Source organism: Atractosteus spatula, chromosome 14, assembly GCF_055471065.1.
Source record: "Atractosteus spatula isolate fAtrSpa1 chromosome 14, fAtrSpa1.hap1, whole genome shotgun sequence".
Classification (NCBI taxonomy): Eukaryota; Metazoa; Chordata; class Actinopteri; order Semionotiformes; family Lepisosteidae; genus Atractosteus; species Atractosteus spatula.
This window is the reverse complement of record NC_142719.1, coordinates 35533621-35542568: the sequence shown is the minus strand read 5'-3', so window position 1 is coordinate 35542568 and position 8948 is coordinate 35533621.

The window sequence follows — 8948 nt, the reverse complement described above, 5'->3', positions numbered from 1 at the left end:
AGGTGGTCCTGTGTTTAGTGTTGCTTAAAGATTCAAGAAAGGGCCTGAGGCATTTTGTAGTTTCGGGTGGAGGGGAAAGAAAGCCTCTTGTGTAGAGTGGAAGAAGTGATTACAGTGATGGAAATGAAATCCGTTGAAAGAGTACATCAGGGACAGAGACACTGAAAATCACACAGCATTGTTTTACACTCTTGTCTTCCATTTGCAACAGTTCTTTAAAACTGGCAGAGGCAAAAAAACAAAGAGAGACACTTGAAAGGTTAATTAGAGGGCTTTGAAATCCATAGAAGCTTGGCAAATCTTTTTTTATATATAATTTTTTCTTTGTTCCTTACAAGCCTGTAACTTTGCCAGGTTTATTTTGCTGCTCCACAATGATTGCAAGCAGTACAATAGAAGAGTCATTGCCTAACACAGGTCAACAGTTGGCAGCATTACAGAAAGGACAGATTAACAGTAGCTAGGGGGCCTGTATTAGTCCTCCAGTACAACAAGTTCAAGCTCCTGACCTCAACAGCAGACAGACTGCCTCAGCATCAACTAGGAACCAAGTAAGTCACTGGCTTACAGAAAAAAAAAGTTTTTTTTTAAATTACTTAGAAATTATAAAACAATTCTGAAGATGTAGCATAAGAACGGTAAGCAAGTCAAGATGTAAAGTAAGAACAGTCAAGGCTTTAATATATTTCACACTCTTTGAGAAGAACATTAGCTGAGAAAGACATTTCTATTTGACAACGCTCTAGATGTGATTGGGAGCAGAAGACATGGACTTGGAGGTTGTAGGATTTAAGTAATCTTTGTCAAACTCGAACCTTGTACCTTTCAGACAGTAGCACAGCTCTGAATTGGTATGATTATTTGTGTGCCATTTGTTTCCGGCAATCAAACAAAACAAGACAGGATTGTACATGTCACTGAAGAGATTGAGTGGACTGTAAAAGAAATAATAAAGAAATGTTACTGTTTTATAAGCCTTTCTTCACTTTTGTGCTAAAGAGGGAGGAAGAAATGAACACAGACAAACAGGATGAGAGACCTCTCAGACAGGCTTGGGGACTTATCATCATATTCAAGCCTAACCTTCTTGTACACCTGCCTACTCCTGGTAGAAAGAGAGCAAAAACAGATGCACCTGGTTTTCTACAGACATTCTAAGTGTAGGGCCAGAGTAACACAGATGTTGTGAAAAAACAGCTTACAGAGGCAGTACTGAGTACATACAGCTTAGGCTCCACACCTAGGCTTTTCATCCTGTTGGGTGGTTTTGGGTCTTTTCAGTAATTTTCCTACAGTGATTTTACTTTTTTTATTATGCTGTAAAGGCACACTCATTCCGGTTGTCAAGGAATTGTAAGCTAGACCGTGTAATCTGTCCTGACAAACAGGAGATGTCATCCAGGGGGGATGCAGAAGGGTGTTTATCTGTCACTTCTAGCAGCTGCAAGTCTATTTATTTTGACCTTGAAGACATTACAAGTTCCACTGTGTCCGCAATTGAACAAAAAAAAATCTGAATATTTTTCTAAACCATCATCCAAAGGCAAGGCAAAAAGGTAGGTAGTTAGGTAGAAAGGTAGAAAGTTCACAAAGAGTGTAACATCTGCATTTGAAACTAAATCAAAGTCTGGTTTTGTTTCTCATTAGATTTATGTGCATATGTACAGTAGATGCTTTTTCTTAATAAGGCATCCTTTTTAATTTATTGTCATATTGCATAATCTAATATAAAATGTTTTACATATACACAAGACAAAACTTAATAGAGACATATTTTTAATAGAGACATGCAATATATGTACTGTATGCAATCCCTTTTAATACTTCTAGATTTAAATCAAGTCATCTGCTTAACGTTGATCTATTTTGTTAGATTTTTTGCCAGTTGGGGCATTGTAGCGTGGTATTGGGGCTCTTGTAGATGAAGATTTTAGTAATAGTTGAACAAAGTGCAAAATAACACAAAAACTCCTAGCTTTGATGACTCCTTAACTAACTCTGCCAAGCATGGAAACCATGTACTGTATTAAACAGTCTTGACTGATTCATCTCTCAGTTGCTTTCCTCCAGGTCCTTCAGATTTTTCTGAGTTTTGCCTACTGTGGCACAGAGGGTCTGCTGCCTTCTTCCTAGTAGCAGTTAACCTTTGCTTCCTCATTTTACATCACCCATGTCAGACTTGTCAGGTGACATCCTGCCGGTCTTCTCATAAGCCTTTTGGGAAATGTTGTTCAAAGAAAGATCCACCATCTTGCTCCCGTCCTGCTGCAGTTTTGCAATGTTCATTTCTAGAGCTCTTCACACAGTCTAGTTTTCAGTTTCAACACAGATAATCATTACATTTATTCTTGAAAGTTCTTATAATAATAATAATATTTGATTTTACAAAAATGCAAAAAAAATCCTCAACACAAGTATAGTATTGTGGTGTATCTTATGCAATTTATATTTTTCTTCATTCAGTGAGCTAGAAGTTGAAGATAACTAGTATTTTAGGAAACTTCAATAAAATTAACACTTTTTAAATGTTGTCTTCTTGTCTTTAAATCTACATAGCTTCAGTAAGAGAATTATAGAGAATATAAACCTATAATGTGCTTATAAACTTAGGCTTAATAGATGCAAGACAGCCCATGCAAAGATCAGGTATTAGATCAAAGACTGAGTGAGACTTTAATGTTCTTGGCTGTTATAGTGCTCACTGTTTAACACTGTTTTTTCTTACCTTTAATTTGGTGTTTTTCTATCTCTTCCACAGAAAAGATGTAGAAATTATTTCAATTTTTTAAGGGATGGCCTTGGATATGTGCCCATCTCCATTGTTTGCTAGATTTTATAGTACTGTACATGGTTTATAGCTGTGTCTTGTTCATGGTATATGGTTCTAGTATTACTGTCTTCTTTTAACTAAGATAACTCCTTTGTTCTGACAGAAATATTTTTAGTGCCATCACTAGATTCTGTGCAGCACAAAATACAATAGCTATCTGTAGACAATAAATACAGGTGTTGATACGTGCTTCATGCAAGAAGCAATTATTTATTTAATTGCTTTCTAAATGGTGCTGCCAGTTTCCCAGCTCTCCACCTGCATTTACTGGAGACAGATAACTTTCTAGAAATTCTACTTGGCTGTAATAGTAGTGCTGGCAAGGCAGGCACTGGAAAGCAGGTAATATCTTAACACAGTTACAGAACTTGTCCTGAACTTTTCATTTCCTATTTAAAGCCCTCTAAAAAATAAGTATGCTCTTCCATGGATAACCTCAGATGAAGACAACAAGTGCTCAGATGTACAGTATTTGCTGTCTGGTTCTGTGTCATTTGACTGTCTAAGAAAACTATTGCCTGGATTTGATCATGTCCATAGGCATAGACTGCTGGCACCACTTGTCCCTGTTCCTGCAGGAGCTGTGGGACATTGCAGCTGAATGCTGTCACCATTACAAATTTCTCATTCAACCAAGCAGCATACATTATTATTGCCAGATATGGGCTAGCATCCCCTGGAGACCTCATTTAAAACTCTTTTTGTACTATTTTTTTCAGTATTATTAAAATGTATTTATACAGGAAAACCTCGAGTGAGATTCACAAGCTTGTTTATATGGGTAAATGTAGCAGATGCTGTATGCACAGTACAGTGAGCAGGAGAAAAGGATCATTTTCATATCTGGGAAACATACTCTTTAAAGAAAAGTTGGGTGTGCATAGGAATGGTACACTGAAAGATATACATTTCTGATATGTGTACAAGAGCTAGTGAAGAGATGAGGACATACATTTCTGGATGCTAAATATACTTTAAATAGTTACTTTTTTAAACCATTTCACTAATTTTCCCAAATGTTTGTCATACTGATTCATCTTCCAAGATAGTAGCAATTTGTTCACCACCACAACTGGGTGGTTAATTCATCTGTCTTTCAGAGAACAACACTGTTCATAGTTCTTTAAAGACAACATTCAATCTCTTGTTGGTTGTCAAAATGTGCATATCTAAATAATATACAGTATTCTATACACATGTAAATATATATCTTTACACATTTTAACACCTCATATTTTGAATCGGCATCAGTGGGAAAATGTAAATATGGGTGCAGAATGAATCACCACTGCTAAGCAGTCTGGGTAAAATTACCCACCTGTGTCAATCAGGGCTGTATCTATAAGTTCTATAAAAATACAAATCAGGTGAAATGTATTATTTATGTATAAAGAAAACTATGTACGCATTGAACATGAATATGAATATGTGCTGAATTGCATCATTAGTGCAATTACAGTACATGTTTAATTTTCCAGATGCTATAGGACAGACAAGACAAGCTTTAAAAGATTAAAATAATGATAGTTAAGAATAGATAAAATATTATCTATTGGATTTTTGAGTACATGCCTTTGAATTCAGCTTTTAAATGTCAACGTTAGAATACTGTGGTTCATTTTTTTTCCATCTACTTTTCCGGCTCACCTCAAGCCAGGCTTGAAATGAATTCTGGGAATAGAAATCTTGCCTCTCAGCTTCTTTGAACTACTAAAGTTAACGTGTCAATCATTCAATTTCCTGCTAAGCTTCCCTGTCAGCATTTTATCACAATAATTGAGCTGGACTGCATTTTAATCTTTCCTTTAGCTAATGAATAGGCACATATTAATAGAATAGAACTTTCACCTTACTATGTGACTGTACCGTAGTACATTTAGACTGCATAAAGTGTGTTAAACTGCAGGATAATTAAATAACTAAATCGAACTGTTGGGGGAAATTCTGATTACAACGGGATTTTGACGCCTGCTTTAATCTTACAAAATGATGTACATTCAGTAACAGCAAATATACTGTATATGATCCTCTTCAGGAAAGATTAGTTTAATTTCTTTGTCATGCTATCATGAAGCTTTAGGGATATTTCAGACACTTAAGTGATTAGCATCTACTTTTCAAACTTAAACCACTAAATGATACGTATTGAGTTACCTTTGCCTCGCAGGAAAGCCTGCAAAAGAAATTAAAGACATTGAAGACTGGTACATTCAGGAGGATCTGAGGAACAGGTGCATGGGATTAATCCCATTTCTGCTCAGAAAACGTGAACACATCCCTTTCAGAACCAAATCCATTGCAATGAAATGGTTGTGTGAAAATGAAAAGAATGAGACTATGATTATGTATGATGGCAATTAAAGTAGATAAATGGGTGACATGGGCGAGTGTAAATCCAATCTATTATCCTTCCAAACAACTATCTGTCTACGTCCTGAAAGAGAAATGACATATTTGCTAAAAAGGTCTATAATGTCAAATTAAAGAAAAAAAACAACAAAAAACTTGAGCACCTGTTTTCAATTAAATATGAAGCAGGCAGTTTGCTTTATTGATCTTAATTACAATTTAAAAAAATCTTCACAATAGTGTTGCCAATCACTTCCATTTGTCCTATTTTTTATTCTGTTAGCCAGTTCTGATACAAATTGTTCTTGGATGAAGTTCTGTAGCATATTCATTTATAGAGATTCTGACTGTTTCTGTGATTATGATTGTAATTGTAATGCAATGTACACAACTTATCTATAAATATTCAGGGATTCATGTTTCCATTTTCCAGAAATTCTACACCTTATGTTAGGGAAATAATGTTTTTGTTAGAAAAGTAACTATGATCTTGAAAGATGAATTAATGCTATATGCTTCAGACTAGGCAGCTTCTCAAAAATTACATTATAACACCTTTGCTTCTTTTTAACCTATGACTAAAAGTGTACATACAGTACATTATGTGCCCGTATGCTTCATGTCTGTAATATTAAATAGTACTGTAGTACTGTACTGTATGTTGACAAAAAAAACGTATTAATATCCTACATTTTCAAAATGTGATAGTATGTTACAAAAAAACAACATACAGTAGAAGGTATGGTAAAAACAGTTTCTGGTACAGTATGTGTCTGTTTGATGAAGAATGTGCACAGCATGAATAGTGTAGATATTATACATAGGCTGTGACTGCAGAATAAAGCCTTTGTTACATTCTTTTTATTTATTGTTTACAACATTTAATAGTCTTAGTATGATAAATCTTGAACATCAAGATGTCACAATAAAGACAAAAGAGCAATCTTTTACCTTATTCATTCTTTAAAGACTGAAAATACATTTGTTTGTGTGAAGAGCCTGTTTTGCCTTTGGGGGCTTGGCACAAGAGAATTAATGAAGGCTACCTCTGTCTCCCCATCCAAAAGGTTCATTAATCCTGATGTCCCCCTATACCTTCTCTAATGTGCTTTGAATCATCCATCAGCAAAGCTGAGTATAGATTTTCAATTTACACTGACAGAATAGATTAGGACTGGTGCTTAACAAAAGTGGCTGATTCAATTAAGAAATGCATGAATAATAAGGCGTGAGAAACAAACATCACTGAGACTAAAGTTTGGAAAGGTAACTTTGAAAAACAATATTTTCATTAACGGCAGTAATAATGACATTTTTTTTTACGAGCATAGCATTTTCTTTGCTGCCAGAGCAAGTTTGATAACGGAACAAAACGCAGTGTTATATGGTTTCAAAATCGCATGGCTTTAGGCATGAAATATTACATAGACATGTGTAACATGTGAAAAACATAGTTCAGACCCTTAGTGGACAGATAAAGCTGATTAATACTTGACTAATGCGATTGTGGGTGTTTGTGCGGGTCTCCTCTCGATCATTTCAGTGCAAGCTTCACTCTTATTGGTTGTGATGTTCAATAGCTTTCCAAGACATTAAATTAAGTGAAGATAGTAAAACAAACTCTTCTATTGTTTCCACTTGGGGGTGTCGGTTTGAGTCTTTCTTTGGTCATTCAGTTTGCTTTTCACCATCTCCTTGAAAAACTCATTTGTATACAGATTATCACTGTGCTGAACTGTTAAAAACACTAAGAAGAGAACACCTCCTGGGTGCATAAAAGTGTAGAATACCCAGACTCTTTTTTTTGTTCTTTTTAAAATTATACAACAGAATAAACAACAAAAAAGACATAAGAGTAAAGCTATGAGACATAAATGTGCAAATCATGGTTTATAGAAAAGTACTGAGCCTCCAGAATTAAATGATTCTTGAATGTAATTTATCAGCACATTTATGTACTGTATCTGTTCAATGCATGATATGGTCTTACATGCTTCTTAGAGAATTCAGAGTCGTGAGTGCAATATGTTGTTTACTTTATCTTATTTTCCATCACTGTGAAGTTTATATTTTCTGAATGTTAATCACTGAAACTGAAACCAAAACTATTAGCATTTGGTCAGTGTGGCTCTGTACATACTATACAGTATTACAGTATATTTCATGATTCCTGAATGCTGAATTTGTCTACTTTAAAGACTGACCTCCCAAGATAAATAGTTCACATACTTGTTGTCTGTCACTGCTGGCAAAAAAAAAACAAATTTACTAATGTGTCAATTCAGACAGCTTCAAAGGTTTGCAGTGGTTGGGCAGTAAAAAACAACCATTAACAGTACATGGAGTATGTGACCAGAAAAGGTACTCAGTTATTACCTCACATAGAACTATACAGCATCTCACATAGAACTGCAGGAGTCCCAAATCTCCACAGACATTTGTACATATTTGGGGGAATTAATGACACAATATATTGCAATAATTGTAATAGCCTCTGAAAAATTGTAATAGATGGGTTAGCCATCTCAGTGATGCAGTATGTACAAAAATGACTATAAATGTATACATTTATTGTGTTTATTATAAATTATTTAAAATATAAATGATTAAAACACAATATTAAAATGAATTCAGATGCGAAATAAACACATTTTATTAATTGTCCCATAGGTCTACGCAGACAGAAGCAAGGATATCTAGCACACAGGAAATAAAGTTAGAAAACTAGCTGAAAGTACAAGTTAAAAAAGTGAAAGTTCTTCTCTATGATTAAAATTTCAAACTGCTATCACAGCACTGGAACTGGCTCCAAGCCAAGTAAGTTGAGAGGAAAATAATATATTATCCAGCAGTGAATGAGCCCCTGGGATGATTCAAATTTAATCAATAATGAGAAAAATAGTTGCCGTACCAAATTTGTTATGCATGTGTAGAGATGCTCCATATTCAATATACTGTAGTATGGTGCTATAATTGTCTTGCTATTTCTTTCTAGAATTAAGTTCGTGAAAAAAGCGGTAAAATTGTATCTTCTAATTAAGTGGCATCACATCTCTAACACCTCTGTAGATTTTCTGTAAGTTGGCCTCAATTGCTGCATTACTGCTGTTAATTAGTCCTTTTGTGGAGACTCAATCACAAGCACTAGAACTGAAACAGTATCATAACAAAACATTATCTTCAACAAATGATGATGTCAAAACATTCTTACTATTGGTATTTGATGTCAGTTTACTCCTTTCTTCAAAGGGGAGCAAAATACAGATGTTTTACTAAGAAAATTAGCTTTAGAAAATGTGTTCCAGAATGGAAAAAAGAAAAAGAGTTAGAGAACGGATAAAAGGATTATACAAGTATATTGAACAAAGACATTCAAATAGTTCACATAGGCTCTTTCTTAAAGACAGGAAAGGCAATAGATGTAACATTTGCAATATCTCTAAAAAGTCTATTGTTGAAGTATTGGGGCAGTTTTTAAAATTCAGGTTCACTGAGTTCAATTTTTACAAAGGTTTCTGTCATTTATACAGTATATATAATTATATTTTTCTGTATTATCTAACAGCTCTTTTATTTCCTTGTCAAGGAAACGTGAAATGTAGGAAAACTTTGGCTCGTCTGAGGCTCAATGCCATTACTTAGGTTACAGATTCAGGCTTTTTATGGAGAAGCCTTGGGTTTCTAAAGACCAGCCAGCATTGCTGTCCCTACAGTAGGTTTGGGCTTATGTTGTTCTCTTCTGGTCTGCTACAAAACTGTCACAAAAAAT